The sequence below is a fragment of the Scyliorhinus canicula genome, chromosome 10 (genome assembly GCF_902713615.1).
Source record: "Scyliorhinus canicula chromosome 10, sScyCan1.1, whole genome shotgun sequence".
NCBI classification, from domain to species: domain Eukaryota; kingdom Metazoa; phylum Chordata; class Chondrichthyes; order Carcharhiniformes; family Scyliorhinidae; genus Scyliorhinus; species Scyliorhinus canicula.
In genome coordinates, this window is record NC_052155.1 from 9,837,883 (window position 1) to 9,852,637 (window position 14,755).

Sequence of the window (14,755 nt, forward strand, 5' to 3'; positions counted from 1 at the left end):
CCGACCCACTATTCCCCATTCTCGCCATCAGCGGAAAGTCTCCAAGGCTGCTCCCCCCTTTTGAGAAAGAGCTGACGGGTGGTGATTTAACCTGAGGGTCGCCACACCTGGGCCGAGGGCCACGCTTCACGGCTGAGAAGTCAAGGGGGGCTTCATGGATAACCACAGCTGGTACGGGGATTGAACCCGCGCTGTTGGCATCTCTCCACATCACGAAATAGCCATCCAGCCAACTGATTTCCCCCCACCCTTTTGCCAAGAGCCAAGGTGTTACAACACTCATCTCTTGTTTTCTCCCTTGAGTTCTTGCAAATTTCCCCTTTAAATACATCTATGTTATTCATCTCAATTACTCCCACATCATAGTGAGTTAGGGTAACACAGTGGTTAGCACTGTTGCTTCACAGCACCAGGGTTCCAGGTTCAATTTCCGCTTGTGTCACTGTCTGTGCGGAGTCTTCACCTTCTCCCCGTGTCTGCGTGGGTTTCCTATGGGTGCTCCGGTTTCTTCCCACAAGTCCGAAAGACACGCTGTGAGGTGATTTGGACATTCTGAATCCTTCCTCAGTGTACCCGAACAAGCACCGGAGTGTGACGACTAGGGGCTTTTCACAAGAACCTTATTGCAGTGTTCATGTAAGCCTACTTGTAACAATAATGAAGATTATTATTATTCCACATTATCACCACTCCAGGTTCTCCTGTGTCCCTCATTGATAACCATCACCTCTAGTTGAGGACTTTAAAAATCAACAAAATTAATAGCTTTATCGTAAACTAACGTACTGTAGTAGTCCAGTGAGTCAGAAGGTTGCAGGTTCACAAACAACTCCAGAGACTTGAGCACAAAATCTAGACTGACACTGACTGCCTTTATTGAGGGAGTGCAGTATTGCTGGTGATGTTGTCTTTCAGATGAGATTGTTAAACTGTACCTTCACCTGGCCTTTTAAGGACATAAAAGATCCCAGCATTGTTCGATGAAGGGCAGGGCCCTGGCTAATATCTATCCAACAATCCAAACTTCGGTACAAACAACTTCTCAAGTGTATTTCTTTGTTTTTGGAACCTTGCTGTGTGTAAATGGTCTATTAAGCTTCCTACATTCTGACAGTGACTTAACTGGGATGTGTGATGTGAAAGGTGCAATGTAAATGCAAGATCTTTGCCTTCTGGGGTGCTAAAAAAAATGGTGCTAAGTGATATTATCAACATGAAATGTTTTCCAACAATATAAGCATTACTAGCCAGTGTTGTATCTGTTCAATTCATATACTTCAACCGGTTTCTTAATCAAAGTTTACTCAGGTATTTTTATTTATGAGGAGAACAAAGTACGGACACAGATATAATGCAACGCACTTTATTAACAGTTAACCTGTAAATTACCCACTATATATACACAAGAAACACCCAGGATTCGACTATACTACCCTCAAAAGTGGTTTGATATGCTGTAGATCCGATCCCTGAGTCCCTCTGGATCCTCTTTGCCAAGGTGATTCGCGCTGGCTGTTTCTTCCTTGCTTGCTTCCTTCTTTCCTTCTGATCTGATCAAGGTCAGCTCACACACCGAGTCTTTGTTTCCAGTCTTTGCTTCCCAGATGTCCAGAATGCCTATTTTTATCCCCCTGTCGCCACCCACCTGCCCTTGGACTTGGGCCAATGGAGTCTCAGGACACAGGGTCTCAGCGCCTAATGGTCTGGCTGATGACCGGTTGACAGGGCACCTGAGCCCTCCCGAGAAGGAGCGATGATTGCTTGATGGGTTATCAGGAACTGTTCCACACATGCCCTGGCAGCCTGTCTGAGTTCTGTATACTCGGATTCTGCTTCTTGCTGGGGCGGACTGTGACTTTAATTTAAAGTGCCCAATTCTTTAATTTAGGATATCCAATTTAATCGGCCTTCAAACTAGGCCCTGATTATATTAGAACACCAGTTTTCCATGGCGTTACACATGGGGAGTCATATTCTGGAGCACACAACACAGATATTGTGTCACAAATCGCAGAACTCACAAAATCACTTGTTGTTATGGTGTAGGAGGAGGCCATTCGGCCCATAGTGTCTGCATTGGCTCTCCAAACAAGTGACTCACCGAGTGCCATTTCCGGCTTTCTCCCTAAAATAATGCACTTTCTTCATTTTTGGTTAACATTCAAATTAACTTGTAAATGCTTCAATTGAGCCTGCCTCCACGTTCAGGCATCCCTCTCATTCTCGATCCTTTCGTGAGTGGAACAATTTCTCCCGCTCATGATTTTGAATACCCTTATCAAATATCCTCTCCACCTTTTCTCAAAGGAAAACAGCCCCAACTTCTCCAATCTGTCTTCATAACAGAAGTTCACCATCCCTGGAACCATTCTCAATTTTTCCTGCACTCTCTCAATTGCTTTCACATCCTTTTGTTTTAAATTTAGAGTACCCAATTCATTTTTTCCAATTAAGGGGCAATTTAGCGTGGCCAATCCACCTAGCTTGCACATTTTTGGGTTGTGGAGGCGACACCCACGCAAACACGGGGCGAATGTGCAAACTCCACACAGACAGTGACGCAGAGCCGGGATCGAACCTGGGACCTCGGTGCCGTGAGGCTGCAGTGCTAACCCACTGCGCCGCCGTGCTGTCCCTTCACATCCTCCCTAAAGTACAGCACCCAGAACTGGATGCAGCTGAGGCTGAATTAGTGACTGATACAAGTTCAACATAACCACCTTGCTCTTGTACTCCATGCCCCTATTTATAAAGCCCAGGATACTATTTACTTTATTAATTGCTCTGTCAATCTATCCCACCACGTTCAATGATTTATACACATATACACCCAGCTGTCTCTGCTCCTCCACCCCTTTAGTGAGGGAGTGCAAAGAAGGACCAAGAAAAATACTTAAATGGGAAAATAGAATATGAGATTAAAATATCGAGAAAGATAAAAGCAGATGGTAATAACTTCTAAAAGTATGGAACAAGGAAAAGATTAGCATACATAAACCTGTGTCCAGGGTGGCACAATGGTTAGCACTGCTCACTTACAGTGCCAGGGACCCAGGTGCGATGACCTAGGCCATTGTCTGTGTGGAGTTTGCATTTTCTCCCCGTGCCTGCGTGGGTTTCCTCCGAGTGCTCTGGTTTCCTCCCACAGTCCAAAAAAGTGCATGTTAGGTGGATTGCCCATGCTAAATTGGCCCAAATTGTCCAAAGGTTAGTTTGGGTTACAGGGATGGCGCAAGGGGTTGGGCCGAAGTAGCGTGCTCTTTCAGAGGGTCAGTGCAGACTCGATGGGCCGAATGGCCTCCTTCTGCACTTTAGGGGTTCTATGATTACAAGTTGAAAAAGGAGAGAGAATCAACAAGATGGAAAAATGTACTTGACCTTATCCTCACCAACCTGCCTGCTGCAGATTCATCTGTCCATAACAGCATCGATAGGAAGAACACAGAACAGTCCCTGCAGAGACAAAGTCTCATTTTCACATTAAAGATACTCTCCATCATGTTAGTACCACTGTACTAAAGGGGATAGATTTGAAACAATCTAGCAACTCTTCCTAGGAAAGCATGAAGCACTGTGGGTTATTAGCAGTAGCAAAATGTACTTAACACAATTTGTAACCCCATGGCCTGGCATATCCCCCACTCTACCAAAACCACCAAACCAGTAGATAAAGCCTGGCTGAATGAAGAGTGCAGGAGGTCATGCCAGGAGCAGCACCAGACATACCGGAAAATGACGTGTCAACCTGGTGAATCCATATCACAGGACTACTTGCATGCCAAACAACATAAGCAGCAAGAGTTAGCCAGAGCTTAACAATTCCACAACCAACAGATCCGATCTAAGCTCTGCAGTCCTGCCAGATCCAGCTTTGAAATGTGGTGGACAATTAACTCATTGGACAAATATCCTGGTCCTCAATGATGGATGAGCTCCGCACAACTGTGCAAAACATAAATGAAGCATTTGCAACAATCTTCATCTAGGGGCGCTGTGTAGATGACCTATCTAATTCTCTCCGGAGGGCTGAGATCACAGATGCCAGACTTAAGCCAATTTGATTGACTCCACATGATATCAAGAAACGGCTGAAGGCACTGGATATTGCAAAGGCTACGCTGACAATATTTCAGCAATAGAACTTGCTACGCCTTTAGCCAAGATGTTCCAATCTGCAACACTGACATTTACCCGGAAATGTGGAAAATTGCCCAAGTACGCCCTGTTGACAAAATGCAGGACTAATCCAACCCAGTTGGTTAGCACCCCATCAGTCTATTCTCAATCATCAGTAAAGAGATCAAAGTGCCATCAAGCAACAGTTCCTTTGCAATTACCTGCCCACTGACACAAAGTTTGGGTTCCACCAAAGTCACTCAACTCCTGACCTCATTGCAGCCTTGGTTCAAACAAGGACATAAGAGCTGAACTCAGAGGTGAGGTGAGAATGACTGACCTTGACATCAAGGCAGCATTTGACCAAGTGTGCCTTCAAGGAGCCCCAGCTAAACTGAAGTCAATGGGAATCGGGGAAAACTCTCCACTGGTTGGAGTCATACCTCGCACAGAGGAAGATGGCTGTGGGTTGTTTGGAGGTGAGTCATCTCAGTTCCAGGGCACCATTGCAGCAATTCCTCAGAGTAGTGTCCTAGACCCAACCATCTTCAGCTGTTTCATCAATGACCTTCCTTCCATCATAAGGTCAGATGTGGGGATGTTCGCTGATGATTGCACAGTGCTCAGCACCATTTAGAGTCATAGATGTTTACAGCATGGAAACAGGCCCTTCCGCCCAGCTTGTCCATGCCGCCCAGTTATCAATAAACTAATCCCACTTGCCAGATGGTGGGGGGTGAATGTAATGCGACATGAATCCAAGATCCCGGTTGAGGCCGCACTCATGCGTGCGGAACTTAGCTATAAGTTTTTGCTCGGCAATTCTGCGTTGTCGCGTGTCCTGAAGACCGCCTTGGAGAACGCTTACCCGGAGATCAGAGGCTGAACGCCCTTGACTGCTGAAGTGTTCCCCGACTGGAAGGGAACATTCCTGCCTGGTGATTGTCGCACGATGCCCGTTCATTCGTTGTCGCAGTGTCTGCATGGTCTCGCCAATGTACCACGCTTCGGGACATCCTTTCCTGCAGCGTATGAGGTAGACTACATTGGTCGAGTCGCACGAGTATGTGCCGCGTACCTGGTGGGTGGTGTTTCCACATGTAATTCTGTGATAACCAGAGTAATTACATCTGGAAGGACCTAATTTTTAAAACAAGTGAAATACTGCAGATGCTGGACACCTACAATAACAACAGAAACTGCTGGAAATAGTCACCATCTCTGGCTACATCTGTGGAGAGAGAACCAGAGTTTAAGTTTCATGCCTATGACCTTGATTCAGAGAACAGGGAAAAGTTAGAAAGTAACAGCTTTTGAGCTAGTGAAAGGGGAGAACATAGAACATTAGGGAGTTTAAGGAAAAAGACCAAAAGGGAACATCTGATAGAGTTGAGGCCAAACGAAGAGAAGTGACTGAAGGATTGGTGGTGCAGAGTCAAAGGAAGTGGGAATAGGACAGTTAAGGTTTCAAATAATTAGGAAGGCTCATAGAATGTTATCATTTATTGCGAGGAGAATTGGATACAAAACGTAGGAAGGTTTGTGCTTCAGTTGTACAAGGCACTAGTGAGACCACATAGAAACATAGAATCCATACAGCACAGAAGGAGGCTATTTGGCCCATCAAATCTGCACTGACCCTCTGAAAGAGCCCCCTACCTAGGCCAGCCCACTCCCCCGCCCTATCCATATAACCCCATGCTAACCTGCACATCCCTGGACACTAAGGGCAATTTAGCATGGCCAATCCACCTAACCTGAACTCCTTTGGAGTGTGGGAGGAAACCGGATCAGCCAAAGGAAACCCACACAGACATGGGGAGAACATGCAAACTCCACACAGAGTCCCCCAAGGCCGGAATTGAACCGGGTCCCCTGGTGCTATGAAGCACTGTGCACTGTTGCACCCATCTGGAATACTGTGTACGGTACTGATCTCCTTTAATTCAGGAAGGGTATAAATGTATTGGAAACAGTTCAGAGAAGATTTACCTATTTGAAAATAAAGGGTCACCCATTTAAAACAAGAGATGAGGCTATTTCTTTTTCCTCAAGAGGGTTGTGAGTCTCTGGAACTCTCCCTGAAAAGGTGGTGGAAGGAGAATCTTTGAATATTTTTAAGGCAGAGGTGGATAGATTCTTGTTAAGCAAGTAGGGGTGAAAGGCTCTCGGGGTTAGGCAGACTGAAGATTTGAGGTTACTATCAGATCAACCATCATCTTATTAAGTGGCAGAGCAGGCTCAAGGGGTTGAGTGGCCTACTCCATGTTCGTGTGGTCTGTTTCTACCATATTACCTTTCTCTTTATTTAATGTCCTAGTGATCTAGTTACACCTTCTTTACTCTTAAATTGAATTGTGATTCCGAAAGAGTGGAAGAAACAGTAGTTAAAATGGCAGAAACAAACGTAACCCAGTGACACTGCCAAACAGCATATGGTAAACTGCAGGAAAAGCTGAGCAAATAGAGTCCCAAATCCTTGCAGACACATGTATTTACTCTTTAATTTTTATTGTTGCTCAGACCACATGCTGCGAAGTCCTACAGAGGGCATATGCTCAGAATAGTACGGCCAAACTGTTGTGGGATATTCAATTTCAAGTCAAAAGTCTTTCCAGACAGGCTGAAGCTTTGATCTAGAAGCATTAAGGAAATTAATAATAGACGCAAAAGACAAGAAAATTAGAAAATTTCATCCTGGTTATCATGAATGTATTTCTGTTTTTCTTTGTTTTGATTAAAACGTCACGAGAATAAAATAGCAGTGATTTAAAAGATTACTAATGTCTACGGGTGGTGGTGGCGGTCGGCATTCTTGTTAAACCACTGCTGTTCCTGTGCCCCAATGACTGTGTGAAATAGATCATTTGAGTATATTGATCCAGTGACATGGAGGACAGAACCTGTAAATGTCTAAGTTAAGTTGGTTTGTGAATTAGGGAAAGTTTGAGGTTATGGTGCTTGCGTGACATTGCTACTCTTGTTCTTCTTGTGATAGATGCCTCTGGTATTGTTCAAGTGAGCTGGGTGAGTTTCTGAAGGAAAATCTGCAGATATATAACAAGACACCAGTTGTGGAAGTACAGAGTCCAATATCCATGCCACAAGGTACTGAAACCTTGACAACAAGTTACATTTGTGCTACAAAAGTGCTGGGCAATGACTAGTTTCAAGTAATGAGAGCCTACCCAACTCCACTTGTTCAATGGCATTAATTCAGCTCTTTTGTCCATGTTTGAACCAAGGCTGTAATGGGGTCAGGAGCTGAGTGCCCCTGGTGGAACCCAAACTGAGCGTCCGTCAGCAGGTTAATGCTGATCAACATTCCACAGGAATCAGAATGAATTGACCAGAAACTCCAATTGCGGGCAGCATGGTGGCGCAGTGGGTAGCACTGTTGCCTCACGGCGCCGAGGTCCCAAATTCGATCCCGGCACTGGGTCATTATCCGTGTGGAGTTTGCACATTCTCCCCGTGTTTGCATGGGTTCTGCCCACACAACCCAACGATGTGCAGGCTAGGTGGAATGGTGTTGCTCGTTGTGTTCTCTCCTTAATTGGCTCTGTTTATGGCGGTTAATATGGTCGCCTTCCTTAATTCTAATTACATTTGCTCAAGAGTCGCCAGGTATCTTTCGATACCGCCACAAGGTTCAAAACCAAATACTGATCAAAGACTCGATACACCAGTTAGTAAGTTTGAAATCAATGCTCATTTATTTACACACACAGTCAATTATACTCATGCACAAACTCTACCAACTAAACTATCACTACTACTAAAGCCTATACTTAGCTTCGGGCGCCCACTCAGTCAGAGGAACAATGGCCGTTTGCCGGTTCTGAGGCTGCTGGGGTCGAGCTGGTACAGAATAGTAGCTAGGAGCGTCTATCTCGTAGCGTGCATTGACTTTGGACTTACTTGTTCTGGTGCAGCTGCTCGACAGGCTTCTCATCGCTGAGAGCCAAGGCCAAGAAGAACGATTCTCTCTTGGGGGCTTCTTCTTATACCCAAAGGGGGCTTCGCGTGCTTTTGGGCGGTCCTTGAACTTGGTCCCAATTAATTGGACCATATCCTGATCATTGGTATCGATTTCCTCCAATAAAGGGGTGGCTGCCCTGATTGCTGGGCGGGTCCTAGGTGGCCATTGGCCTGCTTTGTTCTAGTCTCCTCTGGCACTGGGGTGTCTGCTTTAGTATCGTTTACTTAAATATTTATCTTTTGTTCCCAGAAATGGCTCATGAAGTAATGGCTTTGCAGTATCGGTCTTGTCTGGGGCTACAACTCCAATCAACAGACAAACTTTGCACCTGCTTGCTTTCTCAGCATTGTCCACTTTTCCCTTCATTCTTTGCAAAGTGTCCATTTTGTAATCGGGACGTGGCCACCCCAGGTGGCTACAATGGCCACCCTAAATTGCCCCTTAATTGGAAAAAATGAATTGGGTACTCTAAATTTATATTTAAAAAAATAAACTCCAATTGCTCCTGTCACATAAACCTGTGGCTACTGAGGTAGGTCAGAAACTGGCCATGCTGAGGCACTTGCTGACTCTCCAAAGCTCCGTACAAGTCAGGCATGTGATGGAATGCTCTCCATTTGCCCCAATTGATCCAGCCACAACCAGAAACCCTTCGGCCTTTGTTACCTCTTGACTATTCTAATGCTCTCCTGCCTGGCCTGACACATTCCACCCTCCTTTAACTTGAGCTGATCCAAAACTTTGCTTCCCACAGTCTAACTCACACTGAGTCCCATTCACTCATCAGCCTGTGCGCACTGGCCTACATTAGTTCCTGTTCTGGAAGCGCCTTTGTTTTAAAATTCTCGCCCTTGTTTTCAAATCTCTCCATGGAATTCCCCACCTTATCGGTAACTTTCTCCAGCCCCACAGCCCTCCGAGATCTCTGTGCTCGCCTAATTCTGGCTTGCACCGTTGGTAGCCATGTCGGCAAGTGCCTACTCCCTAATACCTTCCTTTCATTATTATTGGGCGGAAAATAAACACCCCGGGAAACATTCTTCCCAACAATCAACTATACAGTTTGTACAGATTTTTCTCCTTTATCACCCCAACCCCCCCCCCCCCCCCCCCCAGCGACAGACAGCTCCTCAAACACAGTCACAAACACCCCCCACCTTTTCTCAAACTCTTGCTGAGCCCTTTAACTCATACTTTATCTTCTCTAACCACAGGAAGTCATACAGGTCGCCCTACCATACTGCTACCCCCGGTGGCGATGCCGACTGCCACTCCAGCAAAATCCGTCGCCGTGTAATCAGAGAGGCGAAGGCCAAGACATCAGCCTTCCTCCTCTCCATGAGCTCCGGATTCTCTGAAACCCCAAATGTTGCCACAGAGGGTCTGGGTCCGCCTCCTCCTCCACTATCCTGGCTAAGATCGCGAATACTCCCGCCCAGAATCTTCCCAATTTTTCACAACCCCAAAACATGTGCGTGTGATTCGCTGGCTCCCGCCCACACCTCTCACACTCATCTGCTACCCCCTGAAAGAACCCAGTCATTCTCGCCCAAATCATATGCATCCTGTGCATCACCTTAAACTGTTTCAGGCTCATCCTTGCACATGAGGAGGTCCCGTTTACCCTTTGCAGTGCCTCACTCCATACTCCCCAATTGATCTCCATTCCCAACTCCGCTTCCCATTTCTTCTTGATCTTCACCACCCGCTTGCCTCCTTGCTCTCCCAGCCACTTATATATATCCCCAATTCTTCCCTCCCCTTCCACATCCGGAAGCAGCAGTCGCTCCAGTAGGGTGTATCCTGAAAATCTAGGGAACTCCTTCGAGATCCTTCGTGCAAAGTCCCTAGCCTGTAGATACCTGAATTCACTGCCCCTCGGCCCCTTACAATATTCCTCCTCCATCCTAACCCAGTCTATCTCTTCTCCTTCCCACCACCGCCGCACCTTGTCCACATTTTCCGCCCAATAATAATGAAGCAAGTTTGGCAACGCCAACCTCCCCTGCTGCCACTGCCTCTGTAGCAGGGTCCTCCCCACCCTCGGCACCTTCCCCGCCCATACAAAATCAGAGATCATTGTGTCCACTTTCCGAAAAAAGGTCTTTGGTATAAAGATCGGGCGAGCCTGAAAGAAAAACAAGAACCTCGGCAGAATATTCATTTGCACCACTTGGACCCTCCCCGCCTACGTTAAGTGTAGTGTATCCCACTTCTTAAGATCCTCCCTGGATTCCTCCACCAGCTTCGTTAAGTTCCACTTATGGAGCCCCGTCCATTCCCTCACTACCTGAATCCCCAAGTACCTAAACCTATCCCTAGCTACCGTAAATTGCATCCTCCCTAAATTAGGCCGCTATGCGAGCTCATTCACCGTGAATATTTCGCTTTTCCCTACATTCATCTTGTATCCCGAGAACCCTCCAAACCTCCCCAACAGGCCCATAATCCTTCCCATACTCCCCATTTAAACGAGGTTGTCGTCACATCCTAGTACCTGCTGTGTGGCCCACTGTCAAATTCTGTTTGATAACGTGCCTGCGAAGCAACTTGGAACAATTTACTATATTAGTGCTGGTGGTTGTTGTTGCCATGGCAACATTTGGTGGGATTCTCCCGTACCCGGCGGAGCGGGGGGGTCCCGGCGTGACGGAATGGTGTGAACCACTCAGACGTTGGGCCGCCACAAAGGTGCGGAATCCTCCGCACCTTCAGGGGCTAGGCCCGCCCCAGAGTGGTTAGCGCCCCGCCGGCTGGCGGGATAGGAGTTTGGCTTCACCCAACCGGCGCCGAAGGACCTCCGCCGGCCAGCACAAGTCGGCGCATGCGTGGAAACACCAGCGCGTGCTGGCGTCATCCCGCGCATATACGGGAGGGTCCGTCTCCGCATCGGCCATCGCAGAGGACCACAGTGGCCGATGCGGAGGAATAGAATGCCCCCACGGCACAGGCCCACCCACGGATTGGTGGGCCCCGACCACGGGCCAGGCCACCGTGGGGGGCATCTCCCGGGGCCAGATCCCTCTGCGACCCCTCAGGAACCCTGGAGCCCGCCCGCACCGCCAGGTCCCACCGGTAAGGGACCTACTCTAATTTACACCGGCGGGACCGGCTACAGGTGGGCGGGACTTCGGCCCATCGCGGGCCAGAGAATTTGGGCGCCCCCGGTGCCCATTGAGTCGCGCCAGACTCCGCCATTCTCCAAGGCGGGCGGCGCGACTCACGCCGGGCCGGTTTTTTTGTGGGGGGGGGGCGGTAGAATTGGGAGGAAGGTGGGGATGGGATTCACGCCGACCCCTGGCAATACTTCCACTCAGCAGGGGGTCGGAGTATCCCGCCCATTGTTAACACACAAAAACGATTGGGTGGTCAATTCACACAAACATGCAACTTCCTATTGTATAAAAGGACCCTTCATGGAGCAAAGCGATAGGCTTTAATTTTTAATTTGAATGCCTGACATCAACTTCAAACGAGACCGCAGAATTCCTATAAGGTAGCTGTTCATTCGTAAATTGTTCTTTCATCTTGTCTTGAAATATGCACTTCCAGAAGAATTGTAGAAGAAATATATATTTTCCCTGTAGCTCCTGGTCCATGTTTCACTGCTGTGTTGGAAGGACTTTGGTCTAGTAACCTCCATGGATATTGCTTCTTAGGGCAGGATTTTCTGGACCTTCCTGCTGGCGGGGTCTTCTGGTCCCATTGAAGATGCAGACCCACTCCCTGCAGCGGGTTCTGGGTGGTGGGACGCCATAGACATCAGGGGGACTGGAAGATTCCCCCGGCGACTGCCTCCACCACCGAGGATCATCTCACCCTGTTGGTGGATGTGGCTGCACCGGGAGTGACAATAAAAAGGAGACGATGGAAACACACAGCCTGGGCCCACCTCGGCCCACTTCGCTTATTGTCACAAGTAGGCTTCAATGAAGTTACTGTGAAAAGCCACTAGTCACCACATTCCGACCCCTGTTCGGGGAGGCTGGTATGGGAATTGAACCCATGCTGCTGGTCATGTTCTGCATTACATTGCTGAATTTCTCTATCTATCTACAAGCCAGCTGTTGTAGCCCACTGTGCTAAACCAGCCCCATTTTACACTTTTCCTCTTCTTGGTGGTTTATCTATTGTAAGTCAAATATTAAACTGATTATTTGTGGCATTCTTTTGCTTCTGTATAATTTATATTAAATTCAACGTTAGCTTTAATCAAAAACCGTCCTTTGGGGTTGGGATCTTTCCCAGTGAGCAGGAACATGCAGGAGACAATCGCAAGTGTGACATATCGAGGTAGAACAGCAACAACACGAGTCTCATACCATTCAGGACAAAACAATCCACCTGGTCAGCGTTTGACCCACTCGAAAGACTTTCGATCAGAACCCACATGACAAACTAGTTGGAAAAGTAAAAGCTCGTGGAGATCCCATAGAAGGTAGGTCCACAATTGTCTCAATGACATAAAAGCAAAGGATCAGTGGGTGTTTATTGGGATAAAGGTGATTTTCAGTGGGGTTGCATAGGGCTCAGTGTGGCCTTTGTTTTGCAGTATATGTGAATGCTTTAGACTGAACTGTGTGGAGTATGATTAAGAAGTTTGCAGGTGTTACAATAGTTTACTGTGGATTTTAGGAAGCAAGTTCTAGACTGCAGGATGGTATCAGTGGATTGGGCAAGTGGACAGAAAAGTAACTAATGGAATTCAATCCAGAGAAGTGTGAGCTAATGCACTTGGGGAGGGAAAACAAGGCATGGGAATACACAATAAATGGTCAGATTCTGTGGAGGAAAAGAGGGATCTTGGAATGTATGTTCACAAATCCCTTAAGGTTGCTGGATACGTCAGGTTGTACAGGATACTTTCCTTTATTAACTGAGGCCAGAGTACTCTGTACAGTCATTACCATGTGCTCACATTAGAGAAGGGACAGAGAAGATTCATGAGCCAGTACATGAGAATTTTAGTTACAAGGAAATACTTGATGGACTCACTCAGGATTAGTGAGTTTTGCGCCTGAACAGTGGGATGAGAACATATCCTGAGTGAGACACAGCCAGAGTGAGTATGGGTATCAAGTATTTGGCGCACAGTAGGAATTCAGTGCAGTGGGGAATGTGGTGCTGTTTTTGCTTTCTAACTTTTTGACTCTCCAGAGAGTGATCACGCAGCAGAGGCTACAAGGGAGAGAGCTGATTGATAAGTAGTGGGTAAGACCATAAGATATAGGAGCAGAATTAGGCCATTCAGCTCACCGAGTCTGATCCGCCATTCGATCGTGGGTGATATGGGTCCCAGGTTTGATTCCCGGTTTGGGCACTGTCTGTGCGGAATCTTCACGTTCTCCCTGTGTCTGCATGGGTTTCCTCCGGGTGCTCCGATTTCCTCCCACAAGTCCCGAAAGATGTGCTGTCAGGTGAATTGCTTATTCTGAATTCTCCCTCTGTATACCCGAACAGGCACTGGAATGTGGCGACTAGGAGCTTTTCACAGTAACTTCATTGCAGCAGTAATGTGAGCCTACTTGTGACAATAAAGATTATTATATATGTTTCTGATCCCCATTTTCCTGCATTATTCCCGTAATCTACTTTAATCGTTTTTTTTAATTTAGAGAACCCACTTCTCTTTTTCCAATTAATGGGCAATTTAATGTGACCTAACCTGCACATCTTTGGGTTGTGGGGGTGAGACCCACGCAGACACGAGGAGAATGTGTAAACTCCACACGGACAGTGACTCCGGGGCCGGGATCGAACCCGAGTCCTCGGCACCGTGAGGCAGCAGTGCTAACCACTTATAGTTTGTAATGTCTTTTGTGGTTTATGGTTTGTACGGTCTATATTCTGTAGTAATGTAGACTGTCTAGGTAGGAAGGACCCTAAAGTAATTATCTGATATTAAGCATCTTCCAAAGGTTAATTTATAGGGTCAAGTCATGGCTAGAAAGCTCAAAGCCGTAGTTTGCTCCTCATTCTCCATGTGGGAAGCCGGGGGCCAGTAAACAGGAATTTTCTCCAACTGCAGGTCCTGGAAGCACAGGTTTCAGACCTGGAGTGGCGGCTGGGACACTTTGGAGAATCCACAAGGCAGAGAATATGGATAGCATGTATAGAGAGGTGGTCACACCACAGGCTCAGACTCCACTGGCTGGAAGGGAATGGGTGACCACCTGGCAGAGCAAGAGGACTAGGCAGGCAGTGCATGAATCCCCTGTGGCCTTTCTCCTGCAAAATAGATATAACGCGTTGGATACTGTTGAGGGGAATGGCCTCTCAGGGGAAAAAAGCAACAGCCAAATTAGTTGCACCACGGTTGGCTCTGCTGCACAGGGGAGGCTAAAATGTATGGGAATGTAATAGTTATAGGGGAGTCATTTGTCAAGGGAGAATATCTCGCAGCGGTTACAGGACATTCTGGAGGGTGAACAGTCAGTAGTCATGGTACACATCGGTACAAACAACATGGGTAAATAAAAGGATGAGGTCCTAAAAGTAGAATGTAGGGAGTTAGGAAGTAAGTTGAAAAATATGGACCTCAAAGGTAGTGATCTCAGTATTACTACCAGTGCCATATGCTAGTCAGATCAGAAATAGCAGAATATATCAGATGAATACTAGCCTGTGCTGATCATGATGCCCTAACTAAAAGAAAAC